Here is a 20,708-nt window from a genome sequence, read left to right on the forward strand (position 1 = left end):
GATTTTTTGTGTTGTAAGAGATGATTTTGAAAAGAAACAAAAAGAATTAAAGTAATTTGTTAATGTATATTATCAAGAAGGAGGTACAATCCTTTCCTTGATAAAATGACATTGAAAAGGAGGAAAAAAAGAAAGCAGCAATGCGCTAATATCGATGAAAAGAAGAGTGCAGCGTGTAAAGGTTAAGAAGAGAGAGAAAGTCAGATATTTATTAAAGGAACGTATCCAAATATAATTGTAATTAAGATTCTAAAAAGTAAATAAAATAAAAGGTTAAAAATATGAGTCTCATAAAATCAGGTCATTAACCAATAAAATAAGTATTAAATCGTCTATTTATTTATTTTAAAATAAATTGTCATATTTGTAATTTAAATGTTATTGTTGTAAATAAAAAACCTAAAATAATATTGTGTAAATTAAGGTCTTAAATAGTATATTCTTGTAATTTTTCCTTTTTAAATCATCAATATAAGGGAGACTCGAGCTCCAGAAAATTATTTTAAATTTTTTTTTATTACAAATGTATTTTTTTCTATTCAACAAAGTGATTATTTGTGCACCAAAGTGGAGTGGTTAGCTTTATTGCACTCTCAAATCTCAAATTGTATTTGTTTTTGCCTAGCTAAACTTAGAATATATGTCTATATATACACTAGAAGGGCATGATGATGGTTTTGAATAGATGCGAATTCAAGATTTTAAATCCGTGCGTATGACATATGGCTATAAGTACTACTCCCTCTATCCCAATTTATGTGACTTACTTTCCTTTTTAGTCAGTCCCAAAAAGAATGACACATTTCTATATTAAGTAACAATTTCACTATAAAATGTCTATTTTACCAATGAAATGATTTACAGTCACATAAATTTCTATCATTCATTGTGGACCACAAGTTTTAAAAGTCTTCCTTTCTTTCCTAAACTCCGTGTCGAGTCAAACTACCTCACATAAAATGGGACGGAGGGAGTACTATTTTTGTGACATGTATGCGTACTTTAAAACCTAATACTTATATATGGTCGAATAAGCTTTCAAAAGTGTGTACACCTTATGCTTGCGCGCTCATTGTCACACAACAAATTAGATGCATGCATCAAGATGTTTTGCCAACGAGCAATTATCACTCGAGAAAGGGGATTTAATGTGATGCAATAAAAGACGTTGTAGACTATGTAGACGAGTAGAAATCAATGCATTGATATATTTGCATCTGTGGGCAAAATTAACAAATATCCACTTCATGATTCATATAATTGAAAAATAGTCGATGACATAGTGTCAAATTCCATATATAAGTGCAACTCCAGGGTTTTATCACGTAGTTTCACGTGTAAAATTTGAAACTCAATAACATTAATTCGCTATTATTCTTTTAAAAAACATGACCAAAAAGTGACCAATGAACACTCTTTTTACTACATCAATTTGCTTGTGATTATTGGGTAGTGGGCAAGAAGGGATGTACCAACAACTAACCACATTTCAATTCATATAACCAAAAAACATAGTCGTTATCATGAAATTTCAAAGTTTCACTCATACATGGAATCTGAAACTGTATGACATTAACTATATTTTAAAAAAAGAGAAGTGATCAGTAAACGTTATTTCTGCGGTATCCGCTCCGAAGTTGTTGGGTAATGAGCAGACAGGCAAGAAGGTGCCAACAACTTGATCAGTACTACCTTGGTCCATAAATGATTATGAAGAAATAAAATTAGCATTCAAATGAGAAGAATAGAAATAATGAGCTAGCTATTAATTATTACTGCTCATTCTTTTTTTGAAAAGTCTTATTATTAGTACTATTAATAGTACTTGCTTGGTGGTTGTATAATAATAATTTTATTACCTTCGTTTCATATTACTTGAACTCGAAATAAAAAATAAATGTATTTGCTTCCGACTTGAATTGATTACAACCTCAAAGTTAGAGCTGAAAGAAGCTCACCATCCGAGTAATCATATCTTGACATAAAAAAAAATACTTCCCTCTGTCTCTGTCTCATTCTATGTGAGGTAGTTTGACTCGGCACAGAGTTTAAGAAAGAAAAAAGACTTTTAAAACTTGTGGTCCAAAATGAATAATAGAAATTTATGTGGCCTTAAATCATTTCATTAAGGGTGAAATAAACATTTTATAGTTAAATTGTTACTTAATACAGAAATGTGTCATTCTTTTTGAAACTGACTAAAAAGGAAAGTAAGTCACATAACTTGAGCTAGAGAGTAAATGTTTTATTTTATCTAAGAGAGTTTTATTGTATTTTTAATTTTCTATCCTAATTAGTATTAAATAACTACGTCATATACAATAGTTAAATTTAGAGCTTCAAAGCATGATTAATAAAGTTAATTTAGTAAAATAGATCTCTAACAAATAATGGTATGAGTGAACCTTTTTTTCAAACAGAAATGACATAGATGAGCAAAAATTTTAATGAATGGTATAGATAAATCTTTTCTCAAAGTTCAATACCGTATTTAAACCTATTCTCTTTTTTAATTTTTCCAAACGTCCATTAACAAAGCAAGCTATGATATAAAACTCCTAATAATTCTTGCAAGAAATTAAATACAACATCATCAAACTTAATTTTTCTACAAATAAGGTTGTATGATTTTGTACAAAATTAACGAATGAAACTCAAATATAAAACCCTTCAAACAAGAAAATATATAAAACCATAGGACTTTCTTTTAATAAAAAAAAAAAGCTAGGTAATTTCTTCTTATCTGCAAAAACTTTGATGGACTGAGTTATGTTATTTGAAACTTGTCTTGATAACCGTGTAACAATAGTTATTTGAAACCTGTGTTAGCAGGAGGTAGCAGATACTCGTACGTTGAAACAGATAAGGTGCACGTAAACTGATCTGAACAATAATATTTTATCTCTTCTTGTTGTGCAAAGGGTTTGATCCAGTGGGAATTCTTCTCTTGGATGACTCAAAATCTTGAGCTGCCGGAGCAATTACTAAAGGGTGAAAAACTTGTGATTTTCTTGCCGCCGGCGTGCCGGAAACTTGCTCCGGCAGCTGCCGGAGAGCTTGAATTCTTGAAGATGTAGTAATAATAAGAAGAAAAAAGAAGATGAAATGAAAAATATTCATCACTTTTTTTAGAATGTTAATTTTTTGAGAATATTGAAAAATAAGATATGGTATGATTTTTATTTATATTTGATGAATTTTATGAATGTGGTTTAAGTGTAGAAAGTGATAGAAAAGATAGAAACTGGAAGCATTTGATGGATTTTATAAATGGGCATATTAGTTTGGTCCACATGCCACTTTTGTTGGAAAATATTATGATCAATAAAGTAAATTCACACACAAAATGGAGTTTTTTTTAATAATCATTATATTAATTGACTTTATGGTTTCATTATTTTCTTTTAAAATTTTAGACATCATTTTTTTTTTAGTGAGAAAAATAAAACGTGATGGAGAGCTATGGAACAATGATAAAGTTGATTTGTGTGATATATAAGTTATGAATTTGAGTCGTGAAAACAGTCAAAATGTTTGTATTAGAGTAGACTGTCTACATCATATTTCTTGAGGTACACCCTTATTCGAACTCTGCTAATAAGAAATATTTTGTGCATTGGACTGTCATCATCTTTTAGTGTGAATAAAAAAAGTTTTCACTGCTAAAAGATTAAAAAATATTAGTGCAACCATAAATATTTTGATTGAATAAATGAAAAAAGAAAAAATTAAGAGGCTTCCCAGTATTTCAGGGGATATCTATTTTCACCATATATTTTTTCATTTAGTTGATTTAGTGAAAAATGAGTAGGAAAATCATGTTTTATAAAATAACCTTTTTATTGATTCGCGATGAAAAACCCATATATTTCTTATAATACTAAGAGGCGAAATCAGAATAAAAGTTACGAATTTGACAAAATCTAATAGCTTTAATCAAAATATGTATTTATATTAAAAAAATTATCTAATATTCATATATAATATGATTGAAAATCCGATAAAATATCTTCTTTAGAATTTTAAACCCACAAACTCAACATTATGCACATGGCTTTAAATAATATTTGGAATTCAATTAGAATTAAAGCATTTTTTGACTATACATTGAGTTCAGACCATATGTGCATTCCCTAGCATTTCTCTCTCTTTTTTTAATTTTATTTTATTTAGTAGACATTTGAACATAAAAATTGTGAAATGTAGAAAAAGATTGAAAAAAAATATTCAGAAATTGGAGTTGTATTTGAACATGAATAAAATTATAATTATTTTTACATCTTTCCGAGTAAAATCTGAAAAATTATAACAATTTTATGTTCAAATGTGTAATATTCAGAAAAAAAATTAAAAATATGCATGACCAAATTTTAAATTTTGGTGAGAACGTAAACGGCCTACTTAAACAGCTTTAATTTGGAATTCATTATTATTATTATTAACATTTTTTTGACTAAACTCTTCAAGAATTAGTTGACGTTGAGTTTAATGCGTTTTTCCTCCTTATTCTTCTAGGTTCTTTTTTTATTATTATTATTTGGAATAATTAGTAGAGAATTTAATGTGCATTCATTAAAATATAAGTAATTTAAATTAATAATCTTTTAAATCATCATTTCTTTAGACTTAATGGAAGTTGGTCTAGGTGTATATCATATCATTATCATATTAATTCGATCGTATTTAAATTTTAAAATTCTTATGAATTATGAACTTGTTATATTTTTGAAATTATAGCATCAAAATATGATGTTACTATATAAAAAAAGTATTAAATTTCATTAAACCTATAACTACTAATTTATTTTTAGAGAAAAGGGTTCGAAATATATTCGAACTTTGACCGAAATTACTGTAACAATACCAAATTTTGGAAAGGACCTTTTACCCACTTGCACTATTTAATAGTGTATTTTAAAGGTGTAGATGTGCCCACGTGGACATGTTACTTTTTATAATGATGCAATATTTATGATATCCACGTTGGCACATATATACCTTTAAAATACACTATTAAATAGTGTAGGGGTAAAAGGTTCTTTTCAAAATTTGATATCGTTACAGCAATTTCGGTCAAAGTTCGAATATATTTCAGGCTTTTTTTCCTTATTTTTAGTACTAGCTCAGACACCATGATTATTATATGTTAGAGATTTAAATGTGAATTGTCTAGAACAATAGTTGAGAAAATGGTGGTGGGGAATTTATTTATTTATTGCATATTGAATGGAGTCGGTGATATTATAAAGTGGAAATAAAAAAAAGTCTCTTGATGGAAATTTGGAGGAGAAGTGAAGTATTATATGGGAAAAAAAAAACAAATAACATGATTATTCTTTTGACTTTTTGATTTCTTTAAATTATATTTTTTTTTCTCAAGATATGTTCGGTGGCACCTTTAGACATGAAAAAGTCACAAAGTCAAATGCCAACATCTACAATTAGAAAAAGTAATATTTTGACTTCTAAATTTATATATGAAGAGATGTAATTTAGGTTGATCGTTTAGGTAGAAATTGAAATTTTGTGGGACTCTATAAGATGCGTTCAATTCGAGTTGGAACTCTTCAAATTGTGGTCAACTCAAATTAGGATTCTTGGAGGCTACTCAACCCTAAACCCTAATTTACGCCTATATAAAGGGTACTAAATTCCCTTAAAGGGCATCTCGAAAATTCCATAAAGAGATCAAAATCTCGAAATATTCCACAAAAGTCATGGAATATTCATATAAAGGTCAAATCTAAATCATCTTAGTTTGAGAAATTCTCCTCTAACGGCCCTCAAATCATAGATAAATCTTAGGAGAGGAGAATCAAGGGATCAACAAATTTGTACCCGCAATCTTGATGAATAAAATTATGTTTCTTCTTATTTTATTGTGATTGCAATTTATTTTCTGTCACTTTAAAATTTGTTGCAAACAAATTGGCACCCCCAGTGGGACCAAATCTGCCTTTCATCTCTTCTCTCATAAATCAAATCTAAAAATCTAAAGTCGCAAAGGTGGAAGAATGAGTACTTCAAGCCTCGTCTTTGAGTTTTATCGAGTCTACACTCCGACAAGCCTTGAAGCAGGGAGCATTTGTAGACATTGAAATTTTGTGGGACTCTACAAGATGCATTCAATTCAAGTTGGAACTCTACAAATTGTGTTCAACTCAAATTAGGATTCTTGGAGGCTACTCAACCCTAAACTCTAGTTTACGCCTATATAAAGGGTACTAAATTCCCTTAAAAGGCATCTCAAAAATTCCATAAAGAGATCGAAATCTTGAATATTCCGTAAATTGATGGAATATTCATATAGAGGTCAAATCTAAATTATCCTAGTTCGAGAAATACGCCACTAACGGCCCTCAAATCATGGATAAATCATAGGAGAGTAGAATCAAGGGAGGAACAGAATTGTACCCGCAATATTTATCAATAAAGTTATGTTTCTTCTTATTTTATTGTGATTGCAATTTATTTTCTGTCACTTTAAAATTTGTTGCAAACCGTCCATAAGTTGAAACATTATTGATCCTTCTAAAAAATGATTTTAATTAGTTAAGATTTATACCTGATAATAGAAGTATGGACGATTTAGTTTCATAATCAGATCAGATATCCGTTCCCAAATCACCTATCGTATTATGCTTGAAAACCTTAAGTCACGGGTCACGATTTCTGCATATCTAGCCCATGACTTGCCTTCATTTGCACGTCTAGTACGTTGAGTGTATTCCAACGAGCTCCTCAACCAATCGTAGAGATGATATCGTAGTTCATATTCATATTCATATTCAGAAAAAAAAAAAAATATTCTTTTTCTTCTTATAGAAATGCAGGAAAGGGACAAGAGAAAGTTGTTCAGATGGTAAGCACCCCTCACTTTCAACCCGAAGGTTGAGTCACCAAGGAAGCAAAATGGGTGGGAGCTCCTGGAAGGGTAAAAAAAAAAAATGCAGGAAAGGGGTTTTCAGAGAAAGGGCTCAAACATCTATAATCAAAGTGATAGTGAAATGACCATTCACCATAAATCAATCTACACAACTCCTCCATAAACATATTTGATCAACTCCAAAGGATCTATAACCAATATTATATGGATTTAATTATTAGCGGTTATTTGGTATATGAAGATATTTAATTTATACTTCTTTTCATGTACGAAAATATAAAACATAATGCATCCAATCCAACAAAATCCAAATCAAACCTTCTAGTATCACTCTCTAGCATATTAACATTTTCTTTATAATTAATATATATAAAAAAAAAAATCTTGCAACATTGCATTGTACTTCTCTAGGAAGTTTTATAAGATGGTGAATATGAAATATCAATATCAAAAATAAGCTGCACGACTAACACAAGAAATAGATAGAAGTTTTAAATTATTTTCCTTAAAAATATTTTCCTTTGTACCCAACACAACCTTCAATTATTTCGTTTTTTATTATTTGTGTTATTGGTTCCCCTTCCTTATATACTCTAAAAGTGAGTCACATTTTTCTTTTGTTGGGTATCTGAATTACATTTTACAAAAAAATTGTCCAATTTTAACATTAGAAATTAAAACAAGATTTTTTTAGCTTTAGACTCTCCCATTTCATCAAAAGAAACATAATAAAAATGAGAAGGGGAAGAAGAAGATGGAATAGGTAAATTTAAGAATGTAATACATGTATTGTCACAAGACTAACATTTATTTTTTATATAACACAAATAGAATAGAAAACTAAGGGCGAAAAATATATATTATATATACACTATTTGCAATTGAATGTGGATTAATAATTAACTTAACATTTTAAAGAAATATTAAAAAAATTTAGTCATTTTTTATATGACGTTGTTACAATAAACAAATTAATTATTTCAAAGTATTTATTTTATGTTCACAATGTTTGTTAAATAAAATTACATATTGCCGATAATATTGTTATACTAGACCCAATTTGTCAGCTTTGTTTGAATAGCAATTTTTGAGATTGAGACGGTGGTGATTAGAAGTATAATGATATGAGTAAAAGCCATGACATATAACTCCAACAATATAGCTCGATCTGGAGAAATATTTAACATACATTCATATGGACGGGTTTATAATTAACTACAAGAAGAAATATGCATTAATCGTTTTAACATCTACCTTATCTTTAATTATTTGAAATTTAACGATGACAACAACTCAATAAACAATTTATAATCACTATTAATATTCCAATAAAACATCATTCCATTTGCAATTGTGCAGGAGGAATTTTTATACTTTAATAATACTCAATAGTAACATCATTACTTACGATTGTAAATACATTGAGCTCTATCAAATTAGAAACACTTGCTTTATAAAGCATTTTTGTGATTTTTTTGAAGGGGTGTAATTCTTTGTTATGTCATCACTAGATATATTGTTTAAAATATTTTATTAATATCAATTTATTATATTATATTGTTGATAAAAGTTTTGAATATTTTGATTAAGACTAAAGTATAAACACTAAAGAATAGTATGGGCTTACAAGATTTGACGGCCCAACAATCCAAACATATTAATTAGGCCCAACAATCTTGTTCAATCTATTTCCCAGGCCCAATACCCAACAATTTTAAGACAATTATATACAAATTTATATATAGTTTTAATTCAATTTGTATGTACTTTATCGTAATTACATAATAAATACAATTTATATACACAAAATTACATATCTTTTCAAAAAACTAAGTCATATAAAATTTACGCAGTTACATCAGGGGCAGAGCTACACCTTAGCATGGGTGCTCAAATCGTTGAATTTTTTTTACAATTATACATGTTAAATATTGATATTTCGATATATACTAATTTATGAACAACCTTATCATACTAAAGAAAGATAGTCCAATGATTAAGGTTGTTCAAAGTTGCTTCAAGGGCCTATGTTTGAGTCCAGATTAAGGTGTTTTGTTTATTTTCTTTTTTAGTTTCGTTTTTTAAGAGAACAAACGTGACGTTCCAATCTTAATAATCTGACCAACAAGGTTTTTTTTTTTTACTTTTCCTTAAGTATGAACACCCTTGACGAAAATTCTGATTCCGCCACTAAGATACATATGTATTTAATTCATATAGAATTTATATAATTTTATTACATGAAATTATAAGCGAAATTTGAAACATGATTTTGTATATGTGACTTATTTTGTGTATATATAGGAACTTCCCCCCAAATTTAAGTGCATTAGTTGGGTGATCTATGGATGTCACATTTTTATTTATCGCAATTCACAAATAATAACCATTGGTATATACCAAACTTGTCGTTTTTACTAAAATTATCTATCCCGAAAATATTTATCATTTTAGAAAATTTAAAATACAATTAAATTTTTTATATATAATTTATCTTTTATAGTAATTGTTTTTGAAGACTACCAACACTACTGTAATTATAACAATTTCGAATTCCCTTGAGGTAGGGTACGATGAAAGGAAGTTCATCATGGATTACCAATAAGTCGAAAATTGATTCTTCCTGGGTCGATACCCGAGCGGTTAATGGGGACAGACGGTAAATTTGTTGGCAATATGTCTATGTTAGTTCAAATCTAGCTTAGATCGCTCAATAAATGAAATTGTCGAAAGATTTTCTTTTGAACTGTTTGAAAGTTATCCAACTTGAATTATTGGTGGTGGCACATGTTGGCATAATGCATGCTGGAACCAGTGGCGGAGCCACCTTACAATTAGGGGGTTCATACCCCCTTCGGCGGAAAATTATATGATTTATACATGGTTAAAATATTTTTTTAGGTATATATAGTAGATGTCAAACCCCTTTCGGCTATTTCATGTGTCTATTTTTTCATATTTTGAACCACCTTATTGAAAATCCTAGCTCCGCCACTGACTGGAACATGGGAATTTGAGGTCTCATGAACCACTACTAAAAATCAGGACTTCGAGGTCTCGTGAACTACTACTAAAAACCAACCTTATCTTTTGTTTTGTTTGTAGACAAACGATAGCCGGTTCTATAACTATAATGTTATTAGTGACGACAATTGGTGTCGCCACAAAAAAGTACATAAATAGTGCCGAGTGGCGACATAACCGGCTCTAAAGTTAAGCTATTCTTAGGAGAATGAATTTTAGTGGCGACTTGTTGCGCCACTATAACTACTATAATTTTAATGGCAAGAATCTTCGCCACATGAATAATTAAGGATTAGTGACGACCTTGGTCACCACAAATACCCTTTTTGTTTTAAAAAATATATATATATGCAGCACCAATATTTCTAATAATACTGCACAAATGTATTACAACACATTGAAAATAAAAGTGACAAAACTAAAGATATTTCCCAAACAATGATACTGGAAACTTTCATAACTCATAGCATATGGTAATTGTGGAGTGTCCATGGTGGAGAATTTATGCATATTTTAATTAATCATAGGTAGTCTGCGAAGAAATAAATATTATAAAATGCGAATCACTTCTCATATATACATACCAAATTATATGTTGATCCTAGTATACTGAGCTTAGATCTTGAGAAGTGATCAAAGTTTTAAATATGCCGAAAACTGATCTTGCCAAATGAAGAATAACCATGATGGAATCCTCATCTTAACATTAAACAATACAAAATTGGTTCTTGATTTCAAGAGGAAAACAAAATTTGAACAATCCAATTTAAACAAAAAGAAACAGATTGTTTTGCCTGCTTAAAAATATCAATTACAATTTCAAAAACATGTTAAACAAGATTTAGTCTTTTTATTGAAACCTCTTAGAAGATTAATGTAGATCTAGATAAATTAAAGATGTCCTCTATTCCTTCCTCAGTCTTATTCTCATCTCTCAAAGGTATGATGAAGTGGTGGTTGCTCTATCAGGACTAGGTGTGTACTCAGTGGCGGAGCTAGGAATTTCACAAAGGGTGTCCAGAAATAACACATCTTTTCAAAATGTAGAACTAGTGAGATTCAAACACACGAGCACTTCCTCATTCCAAGGAGGTGAAACCACTGGGCTATAAGAGCTTGTTATGTTAAGGGTGTCCAAAATATGTTATTTAGTCATTTCGTATATCATTTTACTTATATATACGGTATTTTTTTCCGATGAAGGGTGTCCAATTGGAAACCCTGACCACCATGTGGCTACGCCACTGTGTGTACTCAAGAAACCCATTGAAGCTTGATATTGATCTAAATAATCATGAGAGTCCTCCGGCTAAACCATCCACGGAGGAACCTCCAAAGCTTGAGTTGAAAGTGCTTCCTGCTCATCTGCGGTATGCATTTTTGGGGGCAAATAATACCTTGCATGTTATCATTGCAGCGGACTTGCTTGAGTGGCAAGTGAAATTGCTTCTTGAAGTGTTGAAACGTTTCAATTGCTGATATTGTAGGTATTCCATCCGGGATTTGCACTCACAAAATACAATTTCTCAAAAATAAGATAAGCTACATATTAACATATTTTTTCTTTAAACAAACTCAAAAAGTGATATAATTACAAGCATTGCAGTTACAAGAATATGAATTACAATGCAAGAATGTGAGTAACCAACGATTATGCGAGCTAAATATTGGTGATAACACTTATTTAAAACAATAACAGAGAGATCTACAAACAAACTTCTCAAATCTGGATTTCAAAGGCAACCGCGTTATCGATTAAGGGAAATTAGGATTATTTGATTTGATTTGGTGTTAAAATGTATAATTAGAAAAGATTTGGGGTTTAAAAGCTTTTGTTTGTGTTGGGTATTTGAGAAGTGATCGTGTGCATTGAGAAATTGGCAGAAATCTGGTCATTTCGAATTAAAGTGACTCTCTTTTTGGAATTATAAATCTAAATCTAATATCTAAACTTTGACCAAATAAATATGAATGTGAAAAAAAGAAGCGATAATTAATTATTTGAGATTTAAAATTTAATAGAATAAAATAATTATTTGCAAAAAAAGATTAAACAAAGTAAATAAATGATAAATGACCTTTATTTTGACAAAATAAAATATATGTTTGACTATTATATTTTTACATAAATTAATTTTCAAAATTAATAAAATCGATATATATTGTATGTTAGAAAGTATCTTGGTTTAATGTAGTTATTTATTTCACCGTTTGAAGAAACTTGACTAATTACTATTGAATATTGGTATTACAATAAAACATCATTCCATTTGCAATTGTGCAGGAGGAATTTTTATACTTTAATAATACTCAATAGTAACATCATTACTTACTGTTGTAAATACGTTAAGCTCTATCAAATTAGAAACACTTGCTTTAAAAAGCATATTTGTGAGTTTTTTGAAGGGGTGACATTCTTTGTTATGTCATCACTAGATATATTGTTTAAAATATTTTATTAATATCAATTTATTATATTATATTGTTGATAAAAGTTTTGAATATTTTAATTAAGATATTTATCACTACTTCAACAACTGATATTTGAGGTTCTTCGAGCTACTATTATTTTATATTCAATTATAGTAGTGATTCTTTGTCACAACACACAAACATTTGCTTCAATATGATTAAAAATGGTGAAATGTTCCCTGCTATTTACAAACAAAAAATATCATTTGTAAAATCAATTCTCAACATTGATAACATGAAATTAGAACATGATATATTTATTCGTTTCCGTCATGATGAACTACATCATGAATAGGGACAACTGTTAAGCCATATAAAATATAGAATTTACCATTCAAGTTATAGAATAGGGACAACTTCTTTGAACTAATGCCCACAAACTAAGCATAGGCATGAAAAATGATAGCATTTTTCACTTAACAATTAAAATAAAAAAATAGAAGAGGAAAATAAAGGATTATTTTTTACAAAAGCTGAAAATTAATAAGGACAACTACACCAAAAATTCTGTTAATTTCATCAAAACAAAGAAGTAATTAAACTTGTTTAATTATCACTACAAAGTTGGATGATGCATCAGCCTTCTGCACAAAGTAACTACATAAATAATACTATAGGAGTATATAATAAGTTATAACTACAACAATAGCACAACTTTGGCTCACTTCACAACTTCAAAAAATGCATTTTTCAGATATCAGCGCTCATCACATACAGTTTGCCTTCTCTCTAATCATACCATTGGCACTGCACTGCACTTGATTAATAACAAGAGGAATAAGACCTATTTCGAGAAGATCTTCAGTTTTTCAATAAAGAAATTGCTAACTCCAATAGCTCTAATTTTCCCAGAATCATCAAGTTTCTTTGAAACACATTTGTTCTAGGATCCTTAATAATTGCCTCTAATAAGGGCCTTTCCTATATATCTCTCTGCCTCTCATATCAGCAGCTAGCATGGACAATTTGGCGATGGGAGCGGCCCGCTTCCCTGGCTAGATGCAGATTGCCATCCTCCCCATGATCAAACAAAGCACGTACCCATAGCAATCAGTTCTCTAATTCTCTCAGGTCCTTCAGTACACACAACCTGGAGAATGAAGAATTTTAAAGAGTAAACTAAAATAATATTTCGGAGTAATATATAGATCAGTCATCTTGTAAGTTTCGCTTAGAACATCGATTGCATAAGAAACACAACTATATGGATCAAGTTTTTCCCAACTGAGAAGAAGTTATCAGCTGTGATGTCCCAGCAATCAAGCACAACATAAAACTTCCTTGAAGTCATGAATATATGTTTATAGAGATAAACAAAAATAGCATAGAGCAAACTAATTGATGTTCCTTAAAAAAGTGGTGCTGATTTAGGGAGAGTTCTATGATACCAACCTTTGTGTGTTCTCATAAAAAAAACATAGTACTATAGTACAAAGTAAATGAAATCCCGCTATCAAACCGAAAGAGACAACACAAGTTTATTTCCATTTTAATTTTATAGCTTCCTTCTTGCATGTCACTTTCAAGCTCTCTTCTCCAAATGTTCAAACACATAAGTCAACAATCTGAACCGTGAAGAATAGGACTACTACATATATACTCCAATGAAAAGGTTACATTTTTCCCACTAAGCCAATTGACTAAGAACTCTCAAACGACTTGACGATTAAGATATCTACATCTTGAGAGAGAGCAGATGTAAGTCCACATTTTCAAAACCCGAAGAACAAAATTTGGCGGTGTTTTGAAGGAAATAGTTAACCTGAAAATCGAAGCAGAGAGCAAATCTCAGGAGAGTGGAGAAGAAAGAAAATAACAGCATAAATTTAAGAATAAAAGATCAAAACATAGAATTAATGGACTATGAGTTGAAGTTAAGACTCCAACCCTAGAAAAACACATATACTTGCTTATTTCAAATGAAATGTTGCTTAATGTTTAATAGGCTAGAACATTAAAAATACAACCCTTTTCTATTAAGTGAATGGTAATCAACATATACCAAAAGGCGTACATAATATATCAAGAAAAAGTAATCCAGAGATCTATTCTGCCAAAGATCTGGGCACAATAAGTTTTACAGCTTCTTCAATAATGAGGATGCAGATAAGATTCTTACATCAAGTCATGTGCTAAATAGATCTTAAGATAAGGTACGAAGGATAACGAACCTCTTGGGCACGACGGCCATAATCCACAGGATCTCTTTCTGTGATCGATTCTAACAACTCTACCGTACCCCCAAAGCTATAAATATCACTTTTTTCATTCAAGAGACCAGTATTTGCATATTCAGGAGCCACATATCTGTCAAATATTTGAAAGGGTGTGAAATGATATAATAATAATGCAATCTTCTACTTCAAATTTTTATACCAAAATAGTAATACAAGACACCAGAAGTTGAAGATTGTGAAGTTCAGAAGACCAGAACATGAAGAATACTCTCGAGCTGGAATGGAATCAAAAGAAGCACAAGGAAGAAATTAACCCAAAGGTTGACTCGAGTTGTGATATAACGTTTACCAGCACCAAGCAGTTTGGCCAGACCAATATCAGAGACCTAAGCATTGAAGTCATCATCAATCAATATATTACTTGATTTGATGTCTCGATGAACAACTTTGAGCTCAATATTCTCATGCAAATAGGCAAGAAATGATAGCACGTTAAGAGATGTATTATTCCAAAATAGATTTAGCTTAGCTGAATGAACTTGCGCTTTAACTGTCCCAAGGAGAACCTTCACTGTAGTCTCCCAAGTGAGATACTCGTTGTGTCGCATGGCTCCATGAAGCCATTGTTTCAAATTGCCATTGTTGACATACTCGTAAACCAGCATCACGTGATGATGCATTCGAACAAAGCATTTTCAAATGCTAAACAAGAATACTCATTCAATTACTTTACATGCGCATGAAAGTAATTGAACAATCCAAAGCTTCATATTTCATGTCCAAAAAAGGTATAGGACTATCAGGGACTTCCAGATGGGGAAACACCTGTGCGTTCCTTCAATGCAGTATCCTAGAAGGCGGACCAAATTTTTGTGACGTACGTGGCCAATGGCTTCAACCTTCACTTGAAACTCATTCTCTACTTGTCCTCTGGGACAAAGATCTTAAATTCAAACTCAAGCTGGAAACTAAAACAAAGGGACCATTAATGAAAGCATATAATTTGATTTTATGAACTAACAGATTGTTTAGAAACTTCTTAATATCTACCGGTGTTCCATTAATCAAATTTTCACGGTAGACCATGCCATTTCCACCCTCAACAAAAATATTCTCCTTTGAAAACCTTACTTCAAATCCTCCAAAAGTAGTGTCTTTTTGGATGATCCACACCTTAAATTGTAAAATGAGAGCTAAAAGTTTTCCTGAAAGTTTTGAAGAGAATGAAAATTTTTAGTATGGTAGAGACACAACTAACAAAAGTCGTGTGAGTCTCCACTAATTCTTTGACACTTGGATATAGTGGGCCTATTCTTTGACTTTAAATCTCTAAACATTAGGAAGAAAGAGAAAATATGGTTTAAAATTGACATGAGTCAATAAAATTATACTAAATAATATAAATAAAGTGAATTATGGGATTCACTATTCTTTAAGCTCATCATATTCAAAAATCAAAATAAAAATCCGGTCATCATTCTTCTTCAACTTCGAACATTTTTCTTCTTTTTTTTTCTTCTAAATTGGAAATTTTATCAAAATTATATCTCTCAATATTAGGAATTGGCAAAAAGAAAATTTGATGAAATATTTTTGTCAGAAAATTCTAATAGCTAAGTACAAATATAATTAAATTTATATATATTCAAAATGATTTTTGTAAAAATATTCGAAATGATGTTCATGTTTGAATGTACTTAATACAATTTCAAAAGTGAAAATTGAGTTAAAAATAGATTATTTTTAAAAAGTAAATAATTTTTACGTTTAAATGGATCCTAAAAGTAGAAATGAATTAGGAAGATGAAAATTTTAAAATACGATAAATGAAAAACAGTTTAATCCTATGATACGAATACGAATTATATTCGTATTTAAATTTGACTATTAATATCTTAGATAATTATTTAACCATAAAAAAATATTTTTATTTATATTATAAAATTGAAGAAGTAATTGAATTGGTTTTCAAATAATTTTTTTCAAAAAAAAAAAATTATTGACAAGAAAAAAAAACCATGAAAGATAAAAATAAAAGGCAAAGAAATAAAAATCAAAAGTGGATCCCATAAATCAAAATATAATTGCAATAAAAAATACCATCACACAACTAATACAAGTTATATCTCTTCCATAGTAAATTTTTTCAGAATAGCCTACCCTAATTCGGAAGATCTTGTTGAGAAGACAAGAGAACTAAAAAATTTTACGTGAACGTGCCAAGAAATTAGCTTTGGAAGCAAAAAAAGGTTTGAGTTGTATTTGTCGGTGGAAGCAAGTACAGAAATGGTTGCTTCGAGAACTCTATGGAGTATTTTTATTAGTGTGAAATGACCAGTATATCCTTGGTCGTCCTCCTCTTCATGTTTCTATATAATAGAAATTTATATATACAGTAAAACCTCACTAAATTAATACTCGATTAATTAATAATCTCTCTAAGATAATAATTTCATTCAGTCCCGACTTGGACCAATGGAAAAATTCACTCATTTCGATAAGATAATAAGATAATATATTTTCAAAAGACCCCTATATAAATATATGGTCTCATTAATATTATAAATTAATAATACTTTAAAAGTACAAATATATCTAAGAAAATTTTGTGAAATATGATTCTATTATGTATAGTTTTAACATTTTTTTGTTAAAATTTAAATCTAATTGAAGTTCATCTCTAACTTTTCATATTGCATCCAAAAGTTTCGGTATTGTCTTTTTTAATTGCACCATAAAACAGTGAAAAATTCTAGATGCAAGTGTTTCCTTACGGTAACTAGTTCCAAAGGTATTGTATCATCAACATTATTTTTCCAATGATATCCACAATTTGTTCTATGCTCTGGACCTCTGAACATGTATCATTTTCACCCATCCAATAGGTTATTAATGTCCATTTTATTACGGTAACTGAGATCATTAATCATGACCTCAAGTTTATGAATGACGTTTTCACAAGTGGGTTCTTTCAAATTTTTTGAGATTTCATCCCTAAACAATTTTTCAATATCGAAACATTAATTTATCGATTAAACAATACCTCTATAAAATAATAATATTTCATGGTCCCACCTATATTAATTTAAAGAGGTTTTACTGTAGTTTTTTAATTCAGTTTGTATGTACTTTATCGTAATTACATTATAAATACAATTTATATACACATTATATACATAGGAATTTTCCTCAAATTTAAGTGCATTAGTTGGGTAATATATCGATGTCACATTCTTATTCATCGCAATTCACAAATAATAACCATTGGTATATATCAAACTTATCGTTTTTACTAAAACTATATAATTTAAGGCCCGTATCAATATAATTTCACATATTTTGTTGGAAAAATTACATAAATTCACAACTTAAGATACCATAATTCCCTCTCGGATATATCCTTAATCCCTATCAGATACATCTATCCCATTTCGGTTACATACCTATCTCCTCTCGGATACATTCCTCCCATGTTACATTGTATCGGACAACCAAGGAATGTATTCGAAAGCAATGAAAAATTCAAGACTTTTGTAATTGAGGAAACTTTCGAGATAGGATGTTATTAGCCTCCAAAGATACGAGATTTATACTATTTTTTTTTCTTTAGTAAACAACTTAAATATATTACTTAATATTCTATTTCAAATGTTCATACGGCATAAATGTGTCGTTTACAACCCAAATTGAAAAAATTGAATTCTAAAAAGTTCTATGCAGCAAGGAAATAGAGAATTGTGTTAGATTATGAGTTAAAACATTTCGTGTTCGATGAATATATAAAATGTTGATATCTTTAAAAAAATCATCGATCTTCATATATTTTTGTAAGTGGTATCTATTTTCCACAATGTTATTATCTTTGTTTTGTAATATTTGCATCATAAGTTTTGCATCTGATACAATACTAATCATCGATCAATCAATTTGTAAACATCGATTCAAAGTCTTTCATATCTCTATTCTTAAGTATATATCGTGTTTGTAGTTTGCTTTGTCGATGAATTTGTGATACATTTTATTTTTTTCGCCAATAAATAGAAATACTTCTATTTATTTTGATTGATTTTAATATTGAAAGTACAAATAAAAAATTGATTTCTAACTTCACAACAATAAAAACAATCATGAAAGCAACTTTAATTCTATATACAATAACAATTATAGTAATGTTATATTCTAAATATTGAAAGCATAATTTATTTCTCACTCCACAACAATAAAAACAAAAAACAATCATGAAAGCAACTTTATTTCTATATACAATAACAATTATCGTAATGTTATATTCTAAATTACATTAATAATTTTTTTTGATACTTCACTCTTAATATCATGACGTAAAAAAAAACTCTAAATCTTACCCCCCACAAAATAACAAATATACTTGTTCTCTTTTTCAGGTTGTTTTTCCCTAAATTTTTTTTTTCTTCTTCTATATTTCTCAACAAAGTCCTTTTTCTATTGACATTTTCTTTTGTTGCTCTTCTTTATTTTTTAACTACTCATATTTCTTTAGTTTGTATTTTAATATTCCTTAGAATTTGAATGTTAAACTTTTTCCTTGTCAAATTTACACTTTTAAATAGTTTATCTGGTTTGATATTAAAAAAATATCTTATATAGAAATGAAAATTTTATATTTTTAATCTTTCGATAAATACATTATCAAATTATTAATTTCTTGATAGTCAGACATTGTTCATTCTTTTAGTCACGAAATTTGATATTTTCTTCAAATTAATTAAAAAATATTGATACATCATTTTAAAGACTATTTTAATAATCAAGATACAAATTTAGTGGTCATATTACGTAACATAATATTAAAAATATGTTTACGCAGTAATCCTTTAAATTATTTTTAGGAACAAAATATTAACTATTCAAACACATTTTATTTTAATTAGTTCAAAATTTTCTTTCTAAAACATGTCAAAACAAGCTTAGCATTTATCATTGTTGGTAAGAAGTTAACAAATAGAAACTCTTCATATTAACAAAATTATAATAATATCCTTATGGGCCCATAACAAAAGTTAGACATGTATGAATTCTTCTAGATTTTCATCTTGACCATTAATTATATAATTATTATTTTGCCCTTAAATGTTGTTAAAATTACTAAAATGTCATTGGTTGTCCTTCCCATGCTCTTCTATATAATAGAAATAGAAATTATCTGTCTAATTAAATTTTTTTCGCATTTTATCTTTTATAGTAAATATTTTTGAAAACTACCAGCATTGTAATTATATTATAACATATAAATAAACTAGAGTAAATCATTGCTTCCACTTTTATTTCCTTCTATGGTTTTGAGATCCAAACCAAAAACAGGTGTTTCCAGCTAAGAATCATAACTTCTCTTTTTCTTTTTTTCTTTTTTTCTTTTTTTTTAAAAAAAAATTAAAACAACAACATCATTATATGCTCTCTTTTTTTTGTTGGTCAAATTATAACTAATCCACCTCCAAAAGTTATAGTGTGATGATAATCAAATATATATTCGTGTTTAATCTGAGATTTTATATTTGAGCTTTGAAATGAAATTATATTTGATAAAGAATCATAGTCTCAAACAAAAGCGTGAACCTATTACTAAAGTTCGTGACGAAATGGATAAAATCTCTTTGGCTTAATAGATGTTTCAAGTTCAAGCATTGGGATGAAAAAAGTCTTATTTTCTCCTTAAACCTTACGCAACGCAGAGTCAAATTAGTCGAAATCCCAATGCAAGTATAGGACAATTAGGTTAAAAAGAGAAAAAAAAAAACAGTTTGATGTACTAAGCTCCTGCTATGTGCGAGGTCAGAGGAAGAGCTAGACCACAACAGTCTATTGTATGCAGACTTACAAGAGGTTGTTCTCACAACTCGAACCCACTACCTCTTGGTCAGATGACAATAACTTTATCAGACAACGGGCGGAAACCAAAAAAAAATAAAAATTGAACCTGCTCCTACATTTATCCTTCACCATTTGCCACTTTCACTTGTAAAAAATGTAACCTATCTCTTTATATATATATGTATATATATATACTCTCTCTTTGCATCTTCAATCTCCATACAATTTTGTCCCTAAACCTTTGCTGCTCTGTCTCAGGTCAGTTCTTTCATTATCATACTTACATGTCATTTTCTGTT

At 29.3% G+C, this 20,708-nt stretch overlaps 1 protein-coding gene and 1 pseudogene across 1 annotated transcript in view; one reads left to right on the forward strand and one right to left on the reverse strand.

The window, feature by feature from the left end:
* LOC125823752 (uncharacterized) overlaps positions 1–20,708 on the forward strand; it is a 297,644-nt gene that overhangs the window by 63,598 nt on the left and 213,338 nt on the right. The window lies entirely within an intron of this gene.
* LOC125823568 (probable receptor-like protein kinase At2g42960) lies at positions 13,407–20,700 on the reverse strand (annotated as a pseudogene).

The sequence above is a fragment of the Solanum verrucosum genome, unplaced genomic scaffold (assembly GCF_900185275.1).
Source record: "Solanum verrucosum unplaced genomic scaffold, falcon-dt-bn FXZP01000093.1, whole genome shotgun sequence".
Taxonomy (NCBI): Eukaryota; Viridiplantae; Streptophyta; class Magnoliopsida; order Solanales; family Solanaceae; genus Solanum; species Solanum verrucosum.